We start from the raw sequence: 19,650 nt of genomic DNA on the forward strand, positions 1-19,650 counted from the left end.
AAGGGCTCTACAAGAGTGCTCTCAATAAAGGTGCAGTATGCCTTGGATGTTAAAGGTCGACACGACGAATATCCTGCAGTAAAGGTTTCGAAGTCCATGCTCCACTGCATGGGGCTGCACGCAAGAACAGTTCTTGCATTGACATTGCAGGCTGAAGTAGACTTTATGGTCACATCAGTTGTCGAGAAGGCATTCACCGACCACTTCGTACATCCACTCAAGCTATATGAATCTGCCTGTTTCCACTGCCGGATGGAGCAGCTGGGCGATACCGTTTGTTTTTTTTCTTTTTGCAGTGCTGTCCATACAGTGGTTAAGCACTAAGAGTACGCACCATCTGCTACTGAAGATAGGCTTGTTCCGAGATTGCTTCATCATCGGTTTGCTTGACTACAATCTTTCAGACCAGCTCTGTTGGAGCCCGAAGTTGTGCGAGGCATTTGTACAGGGCGCTGCTCTGTCCCATTATTTTTTAAACTGGCTTAGTGTGTGATTTGAGAGGGAAAACACAGAGGTCGTTTTTAATTGCAGATACCTGTAGAGCTACACAGCCTACATCCTCTTTAGAGGCCAGTCTTGCAAGTACAAGTGTCATGACGAAATAAGCAAAAAGGAGTCGCGAATCACTGAGGCTGACAACCATGCGTGAAGGTTACGTTTTTGATAAATATCGAAGTGTATAAGTTTTGTTCTGAAACCGCTAATGCACCTTTATCATGCGGGGAAGATGGTGAAAAAGACATCCTGAATGTTGTAAGCCAAAGAAAGCCTGTAATTGGTTGCACAACCGGTGGCCAGCTGAGCTTCTACCAATCAAACTGGACTCCAATTCAAGTACTCTCGGTAGTGACTCATCCTTGCCTTCAACTAAACACGTATAGGTGTCACAAAAGTGCACAGCAAACCTTCCACTTGCAAGCCTGAGTGTGAGGCAGAATGAAGGCATTTGTGAATATGCTGACCTGTGTTCCTACCATGCATATGTGCTCTCGCAGCTCAGCAGAAATGCGAAGCACCTTGCCGAACCAGGCCGGAAGGGGGTGGAGTTTGACGCGTTGTGAATGGGACACAGCCACAAATTCAGGTAAAAACAACACGTATATTTTTATGAAGACACACACGCAGGCAAATCAAAAACCATACTACATTAATCAAAGACTGCCATGCGATAGATACTGTAAACACATGTATATAGTGCTCTCTATCGTCCGTAATTGTAATCACTTGTATGTGTGTAATCTGCATACGTACAAGTGATTACAATTACGGGTGACAGCGAGCACTATATACGTTTACAGTCTGCCGCTGAACTAGATGCAAATTGAACACATACACTAGTGGTTAGGATTAAGGATGTCAGATAATAATTAGAATGAACCGAAACGTTCGCACTGAATACGAATTTAAAAACACACATACAATGATCGCGGCGCAGCGGCAGTCCATGCACACAACACAGCGGTTCTCAAAGGCAGTGGCCCTTTCGGAACAGAAAACAAGTTGTCAAGGGAGATGTGGTGTCGTCACCATCTTAATAGTCCCAGGAGTGCTTGGCAGTGGCACACTTTCGCACAACTTTGCCACTCCTTGGCCTTCCTGTTGCAGTGGAGTGCAGGTGAATATGGTTGGTGGTCGTGGTTGCGGTCAATCTTGCCAGCTAAAAAAGTTGACTCTCGTGGACGCTCTCTTTTGCCCCAGTCACCTCACCCGGAAACCTCACCCACTTTCACACACCAGTCTGCCAATGCTTCTTTATGCTGCAGCGGTGTGGAGGTCACTTTGGTTGGCGGCCGTGGTTGGTTGACTCTCTTCCCTCAAGCATTGTAATATGCTGGCTCATCATCTGACATGAAGAGCTCAGTGCAAAGTGCCTCACCAAGTCTGTCTTTGATTGCCTGAAAGAAAGCAACCATAGTTTCCTCCGTAGAACTTTTTGAGAGCAGGTAGGCACATGGAATCCCTGACCCTGAAACAAAAATACAAATGCACATATTTAATGAAGACATATTATACACTGAGCAAACTTGATTTGCTAACCCTTTAGCTGAAGTTCAAGATATAAGGCAGCCATCAGAACATGGGCTAGAAGTGATCGCTCAAGGCTCACTCAAAGTGCTTAAGGCCCACCTACCCCAGCACCTGCTTGACTTCATATGTGACATATTTTAACTGCTCTGATGTTACTAACTATAACCTACCTTGTCCTTTAAAAGCAGTGCAGTACAGTTGTATGAGTTATGGCTGCCATACGTTTCAAAAGTCTAGCAGCCTAATGCAAGCTATGAGAAATCAAAATCTGAAAACACAGGCATACAGCACGATATACTAAAGGCAACCACCATATAACTGTTAAGTACACCAGAAATCCTTGCATCAACTACAGGTACTATTGCACTGAATGCATAGTGCTTGAAAAAAAAATTCTGTTACACACTGACGTGCGGGCAAAATTTCTCTTAATCTATAGGTAGTGGATATGACACTTGGATATGCCGCTGGAAATGCTTATCTTTAAATAATGGTGTTTGGCTGAAAAGCATGTCCAGCCCTGCCGTGATGGTTCAATGCTTAGGGCACTGGGCAAGGCTGACTCGATGCCAGCCATAGTGGCCACATTTTAGTAGACGTGAAAGGCGAGATACCATGACAGCAGAAATTATCAGTATTCCACTGTGTCGTCCCTCATTGCTAGAGTTGCCTTGGGACAATAAGCCGCACTTAAAAAAAGGGGAACGCTTCACGTCTACCTTAAAGGGTCCCCGACAGTGTTTAACAAGGTGGCTATGAAATGCGTGCAATTATGTAGAGGATATACCACCTGGGTGCGCATGGTACACTCAAGTCCTCAAAAAGAAGCTGACTGTTTACAACACATCATTAAAAATCCCAGCTTTTGCACAGCACGGCAGTCAGGGAACGCTGTCACTAGTTCACCAGAGCCGCAGCGAAGAAGGCGAGGTGCTTGCCTGGCCCTGGCAGAATGCATTGTGTGCCCTTCCCACTCTCGTTTGCTTTCTAACCGCAGTGGGGCAGCAGGCGGGAAAGAGAAAAATTAAACAATGATTTACCAATGCGAAATCAAATGAAGAGCATTAGCTAAGTTGCTTTCACCTAAGCTTTCGACAAATTTCGATACCAATGTGTACACCAAGCAACGATGATTCGTTTGGTGCCGCTCGCATCCCTCTGCAACCACTGGCTCACCCACCACGGCCTTCTAAAGGCTGTCTCCATTACGGTTTCGAAGACCAAAGGATATGGGTACGAATCCCCCACACACACCGGGTTTAAACTCAACTAACAACTTTGTGTGCCGAATCATGCCATTCTGTTTACCACACTCCGAACCCTCTGTGCCAAACAGGCGGGCACGATTTTTCACCAATGGTGATCCCAAGTGGCACCAGTTATGGCGCCCGCTCAGACGGTACACATATAGCAGAACGCCAGTATAGGATGTAATCCAGCCGCTGTGCCGGCTCAGCAACTGCACGCGCGCGCGGTCACGTAGTGGGGTGTCACATTTTGCTGAATTGAGGTGTTACAGCTATGATCACGCGATTTAGCCCCGCATCTTGAAATCTGAGAGCAGACACGAAACAAGCAATTGGAAGTAGTAAGAGCTAACACTCTTAAAAAAATAACCAAGTGTGCAGAGTTACCTGGTAATGAATGCTTTGTGGGTGGAGTGCAGCACATGTCTATAATGTGATTATTTCTTAACTTCACTCTGCGTATGATTTGAGAGGGAAAAGGCAGAGGTCATTTTTAATTGCAGATATCTGTAGAGCTACAGAGCCTAGATGAAAAGTTTTCACGGAAGGATGATACGTGATTCAGTATACATCATTACCATCACCTATTTTTACCCCCTTTCAGTTACCGTTTAAGGGTATGATGCAACAGCATTAATGGCCACTGTCTGCACCTCACCTTGCGAAACCTTGTTCGCATACACGCATTTTGCTACTAATTTAATCACTAATCTCTTAATTTGTGCCTCTAGTATCTCACACACACTCGTAGTAAACACTCGTAACCTACCACATCATATGAAAAACCGCTCGAACAGATATAATAATAATAATAATAATAATAATTGATTTTTGGGGAAAGGAAATGGCGCACTATATGTCTGGTATATCGTTGGACATCTGAAACGCATCCGTAAGGGAAGGGATAAATGAGAGAGTGAAAGAAGAAAGAGGTGCACAGTTGAGATCTCCGGAATAATTTCGACCACCTGGGGATCTTTAACGTGCACAGACATCACACAGCACACGGGCGCCTTAGAGTTTTCCCTACATGAAAACGCAGCCGCCGCAGTCGGGTTCGAACCCGGGAACTCCGGATCAGGAGTTGAGCACCCTAACCACAGAGCCACCGTGGCGGGTACCGAACAGATATGAAACCCCGTTTTTCACCAGGGATGCCTGCACCTGAGACTCTGCTTGCACATTGATAACAACTTGTGGCATAGCGAGCATTGTGATCTTTTACTGCTTTCAAGCTACACCCCCTCCGAGGACTTGGAGCTACCCGAGGACTTGGACAAGCCACGCTCGTAGCAGGTCGACAGCCATTTATGCTTCATGACTATACTCTGTTTCATACATCAAGTGCAACGCAATCAAAGCTAGCGCTCTTGTTTGCGCTGCCTACACCCACGACCAAATAGTAGTAGACACTATAACATAGGAAATGCTTTGCCTGCAGGCTTACTACATCCAAGAAGAGCTTCAAATGGGCCTAGTTGGTTTGTAATCTTCGACATTGCTATTGCGCTACTCATGGTTTACACAAACAAGAACGACACATACAGACAGGGCGCAAACTATCAACTGATTTTATTGCGTGGGAAATTCGTTTTATATGAAATGTTAAGATGAGAAAAGAAGGGACACAAAAACAGGTAGCTTCATGGAGATGAGTTGTCTAATCTTCTGCTGGCAGGCATGTGTGGAGGATGCAGTCTTTTCACTTCTACCGAAGGGTCGCTTACGCAAGTGCCTTCCTTCTCAGACGTCATGCAAAATGCTTCATAAGGCTCCCTTTGCATTTTATCTTGGGATCGCAGGATGACAGCGGTGCTATCAAGCAATGGTTACAGTTTTTGCACTTGGAGCAATGCGCCGCCAGATTACCCGATGCCCTGTCTGTATGTGTCGTTCTTGTTTATGTAAACCATGAGTAGGGCAATAACAATATCGAAGATTACTACATCCCACATTCGTCATGAGCCCAATTAAATGCACTCTTACTGCTGATGACACACTGTCACTTTTTCATGCCTTAGACCACTCGGTCACAGAACAAGTGCGGAGTAACACACCTCCCTTTATTTTTACGCATGGACTACTTCTGTACCTTTCACAACGTTGCACCTGATGTATGAAACGGAACATAAATCCACCTCGTCGTATTCTTTGTGGCACTCCTTTCTGTGTCCGATTTGCACCTAGTACAGCTTGTCGAACACAAATTTCTTTTCAGGCGACATACGGTTCAGCCAAAGACCGTTTTGGCTGAACTTTCAAAAGGCAAAAAGATGTCCCAGAAACTTAACAAGAACCTAGGTGTTTGGGGTCCCGCACAATGCAGGACTGCTGGAATTCAAGCCGCACATGACCTACGTACGGAAAGGGTTCTGGTGCAATGTTTAACATTGTGTTCAGCTGGCTTGAAATTTTTCTTAACAAAGAACAATTCGCATCCTGCCTTGAGATCATGGTGCAAGAACTATTTAGACCTTGATACCACAGCCAAAAGCGTGACCAGAGCTTGTTTGCCAATCATGTATTTTAGTGCAGAATACCTGTGCCACAAGAAGCAGGCCCATCAAGCCACAGTGGCCATCACCACTCGGTGCAACAGCGTGTACATATGTGTGCAGCATGGACATCAGTCAGTACCTTGTCATTTTACATTGTGTTCTACTTGCTGGGACTACATGAATGGGCAGGAAAACAGCAAGAAGTGTTCTCGCAATTCGGTGTTTGCCGTCAAAATGCATTTATTGCAATTTTTTTGTTTTATCCTCATATGGCAGCTAAGAACATGATTAACTATGCTGCCAAAAAAAATTTTGGCAGCATAGTGTAGTGGCGCAGCGGATAAGCAGTTCACCACTGTCCTGCAATGGCAGCTGCTCCCAGCTGCAGGTCTTAAATGACCCAGGCCTCTTCTCAAATATCAATCGTTCATTTAGCTGCCACCTGCCAAGGTGGCCAGTTTGCATTGGGCAGGCAGGCTTTGAGGATGCTACAAAGTCACGTGACGTATAGACGGGCCACCTGCCTCCTAGCTTGCTCCCTGGGGACTACTTTCCAGAGTCATACTCGTGATTTTTCGCTTAAAATGCCAACAACACCGACACCGCACTTCTTTGACAATGGGACCTTCAACGCTACCACATTAAAAAGACGCACACACTTAAGACTGTTAGTGAACGGCGTGATGTAATCAGATGCCATGCAGCCGGCAGTTGTACATCTGCATGGCTATAGTGCCTAGAATATTGTCACGTAGTGGTGACGGCAGTCGAAGCAGCGATGAAGACAGACGAAAGGATCTTCTAAAAGAACTGTTTATTGGGCTGACTTGCACCCAAAATAGACTGAATCACTCGGCGGCGGCGAAGCGACAAGCGTGCTCGGCGGTCGTCGAACAGAATGCCTGCCGCTGTCGGCCGTGCTCAATTTAAAGCTGATAGCGAACATTCGAGATAAAGGGCGCAAAGTTACTAGAACATTCCGGAACAACGTAGAATCAGCTCTGCCTGGCTGCGATCAATCGAGATATATCTAGTCGCGTCTTGCGTCGCAAACAAAGCGATAAGGTGGCGTCGCGGCAGATTTGAAAAACGAACAAACACTGCAAATAGTGGCGGCATTACTCCCCTCTCAAAGAAGCATCGACCCGATGCATTAAAACAAATAATGCGACTAGTAAGGGAAAAAAACGTATCTTGCGAAAATAGAGCATGGCAATGCAGCGGCCTTTAGCGCGCATAATACGGCTTCAGACGGACTACATGGACAACTTCTGGTCGTACGCGGCGTCGCTGGGATGCAGTCATTGCGTCAGGGATGACTTCATAATCCAGTTCACCCAGCCGACGAAGAACCTTGTACGGGCCGAAATAGCGGCGCAAAAGCTTTTCACTCAATCCACGGCGGCGAATGGGCGTCCACACCCAGACTTGGTCTCCTGGCTTGTATTCCGCGTTGCGTCTTCGTAGGTTGTAGCGTCTGGCGTCGGACCGCTGCTGATCTTTGATCCGTAATCGGGCAAGCCTTCGAGCTTCTTCTGCGCGTTGAAGGTAGGCGGCAACGTCGACGTTCTCTTCTTCTGTAACGTTGGGCAGCATGGCGTCTAGCGTGGTCGTGGCATCCCTGCCATGGACGAGCCTAAAAGGCGTCATCTGGGTGGTCTCCTGCACTGCGGTGTTGTAGGCGAAGACGACGTAAGGCAGGATGACATCCCAGGTTTTATGTTCGGCATCGACATACATAGCGAGCATATCGGCGATGGTTTTGTTCAGGCGCTCGGTCAGTCCGTTGGTCTGCGGATGGTATGCAGTTGTCCTCCGGTGGCTGGTTTGGCTGTAGCGCAGGATGGCTTGCGTGAGTTCCGCCGTAAATGCTGTTCCTCTGTCCGTGATGAGCACATCGGGGGCGCCGTCTTTCTTTCTCACTAGAACAACCGGTGCCGCCCATGGGCTGTTTGAAGGTTGGATGACGTCGTCGCGAAGCATTTCTTCGACTTGGTCCCGGATGGCTTGTCGTTCTCGCGGAGACACACGGTAGGGGCTTTGACGGAGAGGTCGGACGTGTTGATCCGTTATAATGCGATGCTTGGCAATTGGCGTCTGTCGCACCTTCGGCGATGTCGAAAAGCACTCACTGTAGTTTTGAAGCAGATTGCGGATCTGGTCTTGTCTGTTCCGGTGCAGGGCTGGGTTGATGTCGAAAGTGGGCAAGTTCTCTTGGTCAGGCGGATCTTCTGCGGAGGGGTCGGAGAGGGCGAAGGAATCTCGTACGTCAGATATTTCGTCGTAGAAAGCAATCGTCGTTCCTCTGTTAATATGCCGGTATTCTTCGGTGAAGTTAGTCAGCAGTACTTCGGCCTGGCCATTGCGGAAATGTGCGATGCCTCTTGCGATGCTGATTCCTCGGTCTAGTAGCAACTGCATGTTCCCCTCGATGAGGGCTTCAGTGTTTATGGCTTTCGTGGCGCCTACGGTCACGATAACGCTTGAACGGGGTGGGACGCTCACTTCTTCCTCCAGGACACTTAAGGCAACGTGATTTTCCCGAGTTTTCATCGAAGCGATGGCTTCGTCCGTCGAAAGCGTGATCAGCTTGGATCGCAGGTCGATGATCGCCTGATGCTCATTAAGGAAATCCATACCCAAGATCACTTCGCGGGAGCATTGCGGTAGCACAACAAAGGTCGCAGGATAGGTATGTCCTTTGACAGTCACTCGCGCTGTGCATTGTCCTGATGGCGTAATGAGGTGGCCCCCAGCGGTGCGAATTTGTGGGCCGTCCCAAGCCGTTGTGACTTTTCTGAGCTGCGCAGCGAATGTTCCATTCATCACCGAGTAATCGGCTCCTGTGTCGACTAGAGCGGTAACTTTCAGGCCGTCGATAGTCACTTCTAGGTCGGAGGTCCTGGCTCTTGCATTGCATGTCGCTCTCGGCGTCGGGTCACGGCTTCGTCGCGTATGCGAGTCACGGGTTGGGCGTGTGGTCGAAGCTCCTCTGGGTGGCGGCGTCGATTTCAAGGTAGCTTGCGTCGTGGTCGAGGTTCTCATTGTGTGCGGCGTCGGTGCAGCGAGTGTCGGTTCTTCATGCGGCGTCGCGGGTGCAGCGTCTTCATGGGGCTTGGTCGGTGGAGGATCTTCGGCGTTTAGCTCGTGAGCAACCTCACCTCCAGAGGTTGCTGCCTTTAGTTTCCCCTACGGGGGCTGGGCGACCTTCCTCGTACCGCGGCTGCGTAGCTGCGGCGTGGCGACGCAAAGCGCGAGGTTGACGGCGATGGTGAGCGCGAAAAGCGGTTCGGCGTGTACTCTTCTCGACGCAGGTACTCGTCGATTTCGTGCGGACGTTGTCCGAAGCGTGGTCGTGGGGCGTTAACGGCAAATCCTCGAAGACCGATACGTCGGTACGGGCAGTGACGAAGAATATGGCCTGCCTCACCGCAATGGAAGCACAACGGCCGGTTGTCGGAAGTCCTCCAGGCGTCGCATTTCCTGGGGCTTGAGCGTCGGTCACAGGCTGGGCGGGCGGGGGCTGGGAGGCCTTGTGGAACAAGTGGCTCATCCAGGGGAGGACGTGGGGGTTGTCGTTGGGGCTGGGCAGTCCTTACTGCAGGGGCGTAGGTCATGGCCTGGGGTTCTGTGGCCGTCGGGGTGCCATGTGCCTGTTGCACTTCTTCCCGTACCACGTCCATGAGAGTCGCTGCTTGTGGCTGTAAGGAGGATGGCAGTAATCGGCGTAGCTCCTCTCGGAAGATTTCGCGGATAACTTCCCGCAAGCTGTCGCTGGTGGTGGCCGGCATGTCCGAAAACCGAAAAGATTGCACAGGCAGAGGAAGGACGATTGTACTGCCGAGCTCGGACGTCGAGGGTCTTCTCAATCGTGCAGGCTTCTTGCATGAATTCCTCGACTGTTTTTGGCGGCTGGCGGACGAGGCTTGCAAAGAGTTGTTCTTTTGCGCCGCGCATTAAAAACTGAACTTTCTTTTCCTCGGTCATCCCGGGATCGGCGCGGCGAAATAGGCGCTTCATCTCCTCGACGTAACTGCGGACGGGCTCATTCGGAAGCTGGATCCTGGACTCGAGGAGTCGTTCGGCTCTTTCTTTCCTCACGACACTGGTAAATACCTTCAATAGTTCTCTCTTGAATAGCTCCCATGTCGTAAGGGACGACTCGTAGTTTTCGTACCACGTGCGTGCGGAGCCATCCAATGAGAAAAAAACGTGTCCAATCTTTGCCGCATCATCCCACTTGTTGAATGACGCCACACGCTCAAATTGATCCAACCATTCTTCAGGGTCTTCGCCTAGGGATCCATTGAAAGTTGGCGGCACCCGCGGCTGCTGCAGTATGATCGGTGTCGACATCTTCGGCGAGATTGCGGTGCTCGTAGCCGCGTCTTTTCGCTGTCTTGTGCGGTCCGGCAGTTTCCCGAACTCAGGCTCCTCTCCCTGGAGACGTCGGCTGGCTCGCTGAGCTGCTGGCTCGTCCTCGGGTGCGAAGCGCTCAGGGCTGGCTTCACGACTTGAAGGGGGCGTCCGGAACATGGAAGGCTACCCCGCACCTCCACCAGATGTCACGTAGTGGTGACGGCAGTCGAAGCAGCGATGAAGACGGACGAAAGGATCTTCTAAAAGAACTGTTTATTGGGCTGACTTGCACCCAAAATAGACTGAATCACTCGGCGGCGGCGAAGCGACAAGCGTGCTCGGCGGTCGTCGAACAGAATGCCTGCCGCTGTCGGCCGTGCTCAATTTAAAGCTGATAGCGAACATTCGAGATAAAGGGCGCAAAGTTACTAGAACATTCCGGAACAACGTAGAATCAGCTCTGCCTGGCTGCGATCAATCGAGATATATCTAGTCGCGTCTTGCGTCGCAAACAAAGCGATAAGGTGGCGTCGCGGCAGATTTGAAAAACGAACAAACACTGCAAATAGTGGCGGCAATATACTTGCTAGTGTGCCAAGGGTGCGCGCTCGCGTGGTCGCTGCGGTAATGCCTTCCTGCAGCCACCGCGTGGTGGCGCTGCCAGTCGCTAAGGTGCCACCACGCCGCGTTCGCTGCCGAGGTAGCGTAGGTGCGGCAAGTCTGGCGTTGTTGCGCTGCGCTTTTCACTACGAAAGCCTATCTCTGAACGCTTTGAGAGCACTTTTGGCATAAAAACACTAATGGCTGCAGATAATCTTACCGGCCTGGCATTACCAGGAGAAAGTCCTGGACTGAAACAGCGCTCGCCGAAGCGTTTGACACGTACCACCAGGTCCAGTTTGCTTAATTTTTATTCGTTTATTCTTTGTTGTGAGCCGCGGAAGGACTTAAGCAGAAGTCATATTGACTGCTTAATGTTCAGCGAGGTACCCAACTTGAAATAAGCAACGAAAGGTGATGCTTTGGCCGCATTACGTTGTTGTGATTGAACGATCGAGTATGGTTCGGACTCATTATTGCTACATGGAAACTTCCGATCAATATTTTATTCGACTAGGGGCCAGTCAGAATCAGAATCATGTTTATTTACACAAGAAGGCAATACAGCCTGGATAAATGTATACAGAAGGAGGTCCCACAGTCAGCGACAGTACTGGGACCTCCTATATTGTTTATCAAAATGCTAAAATAAATGCAAACATAGCAGTAGTAATAAGAAGCTGATGAAACAATCTTGCCGTTACATATTTCCGCGGCAACAAACATATTATATACAGGGGTGAGTAGGCATATAGAACAACCAAGCAGAATAATGAAAATAGAAGTTATACAGTGTTTATAGTTATACAGTTATTCAGTACTACTTATAAATTACAATATTACTAAAAAAGCGAAAAACTGAACAGCAAATTGGCGATAGGAAAAATAGTGCACATATTAAAAGCATGTGGTGTACATCTGATGTAACACCTTATAATTCTAAAATCTGGTAGCTTGTCTAACAGCTATTGTGAACTATTAACGCTTTTAGTTAATAATAATAATTGTTTTTTTGGGGAAAGGAAATGGCGCAATATCTGTCTCATATATTCGTTGGACACCTGAACCGCACCATAAGGGAAGGAATAAAGGACGGAGTGAAAGATGAAAGGAAGAAGAGGTGCCGTAGTGGAGGGCTCCGGTAATAATTTTGACCTCCTGGGGATCTGTAACGTGCACTGACATCGCACAGCACACGAGCGCCTTAGCGTTTTTCCTCCATAAAAACGCAGCCGCCGCGGTCGGGCTCGAACCCGAGAACTCCGGATCAGTAGTCGAGCGCCCTAACCACTGAGCCACCGCGGCGGGGCTTTTAGTTCATTTTTAAATTTACATACAGATTTAGTGTTTTTTAATTCCACCGGTAGGTATTCCATAAGGAGAATGATGATAAATAAATTTTTGCGTCCCATAATTGGTGCGTACTTGAGGCAGAATTAGGTTCCTGTTAATCGCAAATCTCGTGGTGCTGGTGTTGGTGAGCTCTGGCCTTGGGATGGATTGAAATGAAATATGTTCATTAATTACTTTGTATATGAAGATACCAAGGTTAAGTTGGACAAGTTCAGGTACGGAGAGTATTCGCAGTGAATTGAGTAAAGATTGAGCATTAAAATCGAAGGGGCTGTGTGTTAGTATTCGGACTGCTTGATTTTGAACTACTTGTAACGATGTCAAATGAGTATTGTAGGTGTCACCCCGGCATGTTATACAATAAGAGAGATGGGAATGTATGAATGAGTTATACAAGGTTAAAAGTACAGACTGATTAAAGTAAGGGCGAGTTCTGATGAGAATTCTTAAGTCATATGCTATCTTCCATTTAATGCCAGAAATATGGGAACGAAATTTTAAATGGCGATCTAATTCTTCTGCTAAAAGCAATGATGATTCGCTGACTGGAATGACGTGCGGGCCTAGGCAAATGGGGGGAACACAAGTAGTTGCGATCCACGCATCGCGATCGCGGGCGAAGGATATCGTATACACCTTCATGCGGAGTCAGCGCTCGGCTAGCTCTGTCCAGGTGGAAAGACAGAGTCGTGGCCCCCATTAATTCTCAATGGCGAGCAGAACATCAAACCCGGAATGGCGTCGCATATAGGTAAAAGAAAAGCAGGGCACTCTCGCTCTTTCCCACCACAGGGTCCGTCTTCAAAATTCGCATGCGACGATCAACACAAGCAGTTGGAATAGGTCTCACTACTGATGTGTTTTATTTGCAAATCACAGCTTGCTTCATACAACTTATGCAGGTGTGTATGAGCTTGAGCTTCCCTTTGTAATGGAACAAAATAAAATGGTAATTGTACCTGATTCTTACTTACAAATCTGGAATACAGTAAAACAGATAAAAAAGAGAGCTTGTTGTAAGCACGCGCTTGCTTTGTTCTTTTCCGAGAAAATACACTGTAGCGACCACAAGGCTGCGTTCTGGCATCAAGCTTCCAAATGTTACCATTCTTTCTATATACAAAGCGGCAAAGTTGTTTTTTTTTTCCGCTCCATAACGTGCGTAGGCTAGAGCCAGCAGGTGCTTCAGATATTCTGGTCCAGGTTGCAGGAATACAAATTGAGTCCAACGGATGCTGATCTTCAATAGCAATACAACCCATCTGCTGCTGCGGGCATCACTGGGCTGCTCTGTTGCTGCCGGCCCGTCGGAAACATCGTCGAGCGTGCTTGGCGGTCCTCCACCGGCACTGCGCATTTGCCGTTTAGTGACAGGTTGGTCATACAGGTTCCTCACTTTTCTTTTCGATGTCTTCTTAGGCAGAAGGTATTTCGGATAGCTGTCGAATACTGCTGGCATGACATCGGGCGTGAGACGTAGTCTATCTGGCGAGCTCGTTGACGACACCGTTCTCCGTCTCTAGATGTAGCAGTCTCCAAAATGTTTCTCGCACAAAACACACGCTGGAGTCAAGTTGCGGTCCTGTCTTTTGATCAGCCGCTCCCACTCCGCAAGCCGTGTTGGGTCCGAGGACACACAGAACATGGAAGCCTTGCTCGGATTCGACCGGTAGCCACTCCGACGGAGCGGCACGAAACATGTTTTTTCCCGGCCATGATGCTTCGACTTTACCATCATTAGTCGCTGTGGTTTCCCTCACATGGAACAGCACGGAAAAAACAACATAAAAAAAGCGCAGATGCGACCAAAATGTTATAATCCACACCGCGCACGACCAACGCAACTGCAGCGATTGCGGCATGTCCGGTAGCGACGGCACCTTTACGACCAGCAGTGCCCCTCGCGGCCAAAGTTGGCAGGCATCGCGCGTGCTGCCACCCTCTCGCATTGGGAGAGCGCTCCGCTCGACACACTAGTAGGATATTCTAGGCACTATAGCATGGCTCTACATAGCCACCACCAAAACACTGCTGCACCCCTTGTGACCTGCACGCTAACCTCTTGAAGATAATCGCCGCAGTACCACAGCCTATGCTCGGCGCCATTATAAGGGTATGATGCGATAGCTAGTGGGTTAAAGCCGATATATGCAGAATTATTCTACTTTCCTGGGAGTCCTCATGCCACGGCTAGCACAGTGGTACAGCAGTTAAGTGGTGCCCTAGTGCCATGGGATGGCAGATGCTGCCACTGGTGGAATTTGTGCGATACAGGTGTTGTAGGCAGTAGTGTAGCCACTGCATAGGGCTAGAGCGAGAACGCGCTTGGCTGCGCGATCACGTGATGCACGCTGTGCGAGCCGCGCGAGCTCGTTCTGGGCAATGTTCGCCTGCCCAGTCAATAAACCGGTCGCTGGTCCGGCTTTCCTCAACTCAACAGCAGGTTGTCCCTCTCGAGCAACCTCCCGCAGCCAATCATTAATCTAACGGCTACATGCCAGGTTGCACGAGTTCGCCATCTTTTATGGTTACCATTGAACTTTAAAACACACACGTTTTCGCTCCATAGAGCAAGCAAGGCTTCTGCCTCAAAATAAGTTTCGTATTTGTATTAGTAACCTGCAGATACAATATATATATCATGCAGAAATTAGCCATACTCTAAATGAAGGCACAGCGCACGAAAGGAGGGACTGAGAAAGAGACAAACACAGCGCTGACTTACGACTGAAAGGCTTTATTGCTTGCACGCAATAAATAGGCGAAAAGGAGCACAATCAACAGAAGAACCGCATCAGTGATGATTGTCAAAGAACACCACAAAAAAAAAAACGCACACAACAAAAAAATCCAACCTACACAAGCGAACTTAACTGTTAAGATAGTCAATTTCTTTTTGTGTTAGCGCGACGGAAGGTTTGCTGACGCAGTTGTCAAGTCCCCGGTGAATTAAAAGAGCTTCCACGATGTCCCGCGTACGTTGGTCCTTATGTTTATACAGTATTTTTGTACGGCCGAAAAAAGGAGTGCATTTACAGGATAGCCAATGTATAACCAAATTGCTTTTGGGGGGTGGTTTTAGGGAGCGTTTATGCTCACTTAGGCAATCATTAAGGCAGCGCCCTGTTTGGCCAATATAAAATCGCCCACAGGATAGCTCCATCTTATAGACAACATTTTTACGGCACTGCACATTGGGTGATTCGTGATTTTTTCCGCATTCGGCAGGGGGAGGTCCTTCACGGTTTACGGTTTTACACAAGCGCTGCAGTTTGTTCGGGGCAGAAAAGATCACTCTGACACAGGCTTTTCCTGCAATTCTTTTCAGGTTATGTGATACCTTGTGCACATAAGGTATCACCGCATAGTTTCGGTTTTCTGCTGCAAGCGAACTCGTTGTTTTTGTTCTGAATTCGGCCCGACCGCGGCGGCTGCGTTTTTATGGAGGAAAAACGCTAAGGCGCCCGTGTGCTGTGCGATGTCAGTGCACGTTAAAGATCCCCAGGTGGTCGAAATTATTCCGGAGCCCTCCACTACGGCACCTCTTCTTCCTTTCTTCTTTCATTCCCTCCTTTATCCCTTCCCTTACGGCGCGGTTCAGGTGTCCAACGATATATGAGACAGATACTGCGCCATTTCCTTTCCCCCAAAATCCAATTATTATTATTATTAAGAATTTTCACCGCTACAGCACGCAGGATGTGGTCTGGAAAGCCGGCCTTTTTCAGCCTCATGATCTGGCTTCTTCTATCTTACTCATCCTCTCATTCAAAAATAGTAAAACGAGGCGTCGCGACAGCCGCCCTCAAAAATTCCATTTCCAGGTCATGTTCCCATCAAATGCAATCTAGCTTCAGAAGCCAGATCATGAGGCTGAAAAAGGCCGGCTTTCCAGACCACATCCTGCGTGCTGTAGCGGAGAAAATTCTTGCCGAATTCAGAACAAAAACAACGAGTTCGCTTGCAGCAGAAAACCGAAACTATGCGGTGATACTTTATGTGCACAAGGTATCACATAACCTGAAAAGAATTGCAGGAAAAGCCGGTGTCAGAGTGATCTTTTCTGCCCCGAACAAACTGCAGCGCTTGTGTAAAACCGTAAACCGTGAAGGACCTCCCCCTGAAGAATGCGGAAAAAATCACGAATCACCCTATGTGCAGTGCCGTAAAAATGTTGTCTATAAGATAGAGCTATCCTGTGGGCGATTTTATATTGGCCAAACAGGGCGCTGCCTTAATGATTGCCTAAGTGAGCATAAACGCTCCCTAAAACCACCCCCCAAAAGCAATTTGGTTATACATTGGCTATCCTGTAAATGCACTCCTTTTTTCGGCCGTACAAAAATACTGTATAAACATAAGGACCAACGTACGCGGGAAATCGTGGAAGCTCTTTTAATTCACCGGGGACTTGACAACTGCGTCAGCAAACCTTCCGTCGCGCTAACACAAAAAGAAATTGACTATCTTAACAGTTAAGTTCGCTTGTGTAGGTTGTGATTGTGTGCTTTTTTGTTGTGTGCGTTTTTTTTTTGTAGTGTTCTTTGACAATCATCACTGATGCGGTTCTTTGTTGATTGTGCTCCTTTTCGCCTATTTATTGCGTGCGAGCAATAAAGCCTTTCAGTCGCAAGTCAGCGCTGTGTTTGTCTCTTTCTCAGTCCCGCCTTTCGTGCGCTGTGCCTTCATTTAGTACCATGTACCAACTAGCCCAGACAAACACCTTATTGTAGCCATACTCTTTCATTAAGAGTAGAGTGAGCACTGATGACTTTTTAGTGGACAATGTTTTCGTCAGCTGTTCACAAAAAGAAAAGACCATCATTTCGCCAGTTGCGGGAAATATTTCCTAGCAAGAGGGAGATATGCGCAAGCTTGTAGCTTCATTGTGTCTGAGTTCTCACCCTCGAAAATAATGCATGTTTGCCAAAGCGGAAAGAAGAGGTGCACTGTTGCTCCAAGTTGTGCATTAAAAATTACAGAGGAGAGCAATACACAGCAGATAAGCACAAGCATTGAGGTGCATAATGTTTCCCCTTCATTTGCATTTGTCAGCTTATTTTTTTTCTAATACACCCTGAGCTTCTGCTGCTGTTCTGGTGGCAGACTCGATGGTTGTGCATGCGAACAGCGTCGTTTGAATAAACCAGGAAGTCCTGCATTTGTTGTGCTTGTTCCTTACTTTACCCAGCGATATAATTTGCAATGCACTGGTATGTACGGACGTGGGCCGACTTGTGAAGAACGCTATTCCGCGGCAGGAAAGGTGAAGCTTCAAATCTGCTATGTTGGTGACTCGACCGTCATACCTCTGTCGTTTATGTAGGTACGTGGAAGCGATTTAATCTGTTGCTGTGAAACCACTGCCTGCTTTAAAATTTCGCTCCCTTTTCCTCCGCAGAACATTACGCGAGCGCTCTAACACAAGCCTACTCGCGTTTGTACACAAGCTTGCCATTCTTTCGTGCATGCAGTAAACGCTATGCGAGTGCTCTAACGCAAGCCTACTCGCGTTTGTACACAAGCTTACAATTCTTTCGTGCATGCAGTAAACGCTACGCGAGCGCTCTAACGCAAGCCTACTCGCGTTTGTACACAAGCTCACACTTTTTTTCGTGCATGCACAGACACAAAAAAATGGCGCCATGAACACGTGCATCTTCCTCACCTGAATAGGAAGAGAACTGATGCGTACTGAGCCTCGACACGAACCCGTGAATCTGCTCGTGGTGCTGCAACAATTGTCCACGGCGGGCGAACACATTAGTACACTGATCACAACTGTAGGAGGCTTTCGCACTACCACTAAGAGAGATTGCAGCTTCGGGATGCTGCTTTCGCACATGCCTCCTTCGAGATTGCTCCAAAACAAACTCAGCTTGGCACACAGGACACTGATACTTATCTCGTACAGGTGATTCTGCGGGTGGTGCGCTTGGTCCCTCCATTCCTAGAAGGGCACCTCGGCGACAGACACAAACACAATTCACACTAGCAAACAAAGAACGCGCAACGGAGCAAACAAGGAGAAACTGCGCGCCCAGCGCAACACAGAATATGGCAACGGCCACAAAGAAAGCTCAACGGAGCTGCGGCTGGACAATGCGGTAAAAAAAACAGTGCAATTACTGCAAAGTTTACAGCAATTAGCGCAACAGCAAGATCGCAGATCCAGGCATCAGCGACGACGCTTGCACGATGCAACGGGGGACAAAACTGCGGAACAAAGGAGTCACGTGATCATGTATAATACAAAAACAAAATTCAAATCACATAAAAACAAAACTATAAAAAGTTTCTGTAAAATTTATAAGAATTGTTTTCAAATACGATACTAAAAATTATTTCAGCTGGACAAACAACACAAACAAATTTAGCCAGGGGAAGGGAATTACCCCTAGGGACGGGGAAATCTAAAGGCGGAGTAAGACCTAGGGAGGACTGGGACGGGTTGAACCACACAAACAAAAAAGAAGACTGCCGCCGCGGGGTTTACGCGCTTCGCAGCAGCAGCAGCAGCGGCGGCGGCGGCGGCAGCGGCAGCAGCAGCGGCGGCGGCGGTGGATGAAATTTGCTTCTATCGTAGTTATCACTTAAACCAGCACCTTGGCATTCACCAACGATCGCCAGTAATAATACCTTTTTGGACATTATTCTATCCCAGAGCTTGTTATGAACGTAAACAAACATTCTATAGCGGAATCGTGTTCGTGTCTCGTGAATGTTTTAGCTCGGCGACCGATCTCGCGACGACACGGTCGGCAGACTGGTTTTGTCGGTATCGCGGGCGTCAAAGCATGTCACACTACGAAGACATCTGGTCGTCGGACGCGCTGGTGTCGTTGTCGGCCTAGTGTGACAGCTTGGTCTTTCACAGACACGGTCTGCCGACACGGTCGGCCGATCATCGGTGTCGTTGTCGTGTCTGCATCGGCGTCGGCGTCGTGTAGGGCTAGTGCGACAGGCCCTTTACGGATCAAAGACCAGCAGCGGACCGACGCCAGACGCTACAACCTACGAAGACGCAACGCGGAATACAAGACAGGAGACCAAGTCTGGGTTTGGACACCCATTCGCCGCCGTGGTTCTTGCGCCGCTATGTCGGCCCTGACAAGGTTCTTCATCGTCTAGGTCATCTGCTTTATGAAGTCATCCCTCAGGCAATGACTGCATCCCAGCGACGCGGCGTACGACCAAAAGTTGTCTATGTCGTCCGTTTGAAGCCCTATTATGCGCGCTAAAGGACGCTGCATTTCCACACTCTGTGTTTATTTTCGATCGATGCGTTTTATTTCTTGCTTGTCGCATTATTTGTTTTAATGCATCGGGTCGATGCTCCTTTGAGAGGGGAGTAATGCCGGGAATCGTTTGTGTTTGTTCCTTCTTCAAATCTGCCGCCACGCCACTTTATTGCTTTGTTGGTGACGTAAGACGCGACAAGATTTATCTCGATTGATAGCAGCCATGCAGAGCTGATTCTACGTTGTTCCGTAATGTTCTAGTAGCTTTGCAGGCTTTATCTCAAAAGTTTGCTATCAGCTTTAAATTGAGCACGGCCGCAGCGG

At 48.2% G+C, this 19,650-nt stretch overlaps 1 protein-coding gene and 1 long non-coding RNA gene across 2 annotated transcripts in view; both read right to left on the minus strand.

The window, feature by feature from the left end:
* Positions 1-19,650, minus strand: part of LOC144105445 (uncharacterized) — a 149,397-nt gene that overhangs the window by 53,108 nt on the left and 76,639 nt on the right. The gene's annotated exons all lie outside the window — the stretch shown is intronic.
* Positions 487-17,772, minus strand: LOC144105447 (uncharacterized). Its single transcript, XR_013308793.1, has 3 exons — positions 17,754-17,772; positions 3,663-3,730; positions 487-1,966 (listed from the first exon to the last, which is right to left on the minus strand). It is a non-coding gene; the product is annotated as an uncharacterized LOC144105447 (long non-coding RNA).

This window comes from Amblyomma americanum, chromosome 9 (assembly GCF_052857255.1).
Source record: "Amblyomma americanum isolate KBUSLIRL-KWMA chromosome 9, ASM5285725v1, whole genome shotgun sequence".
Classification (NCBI taxonomy): Eukaryota; Metazoa; Arthropoda; class Arachnida; order Ixodida; family Ixodidae; genus Amblyomma; species Amblyomma americanum.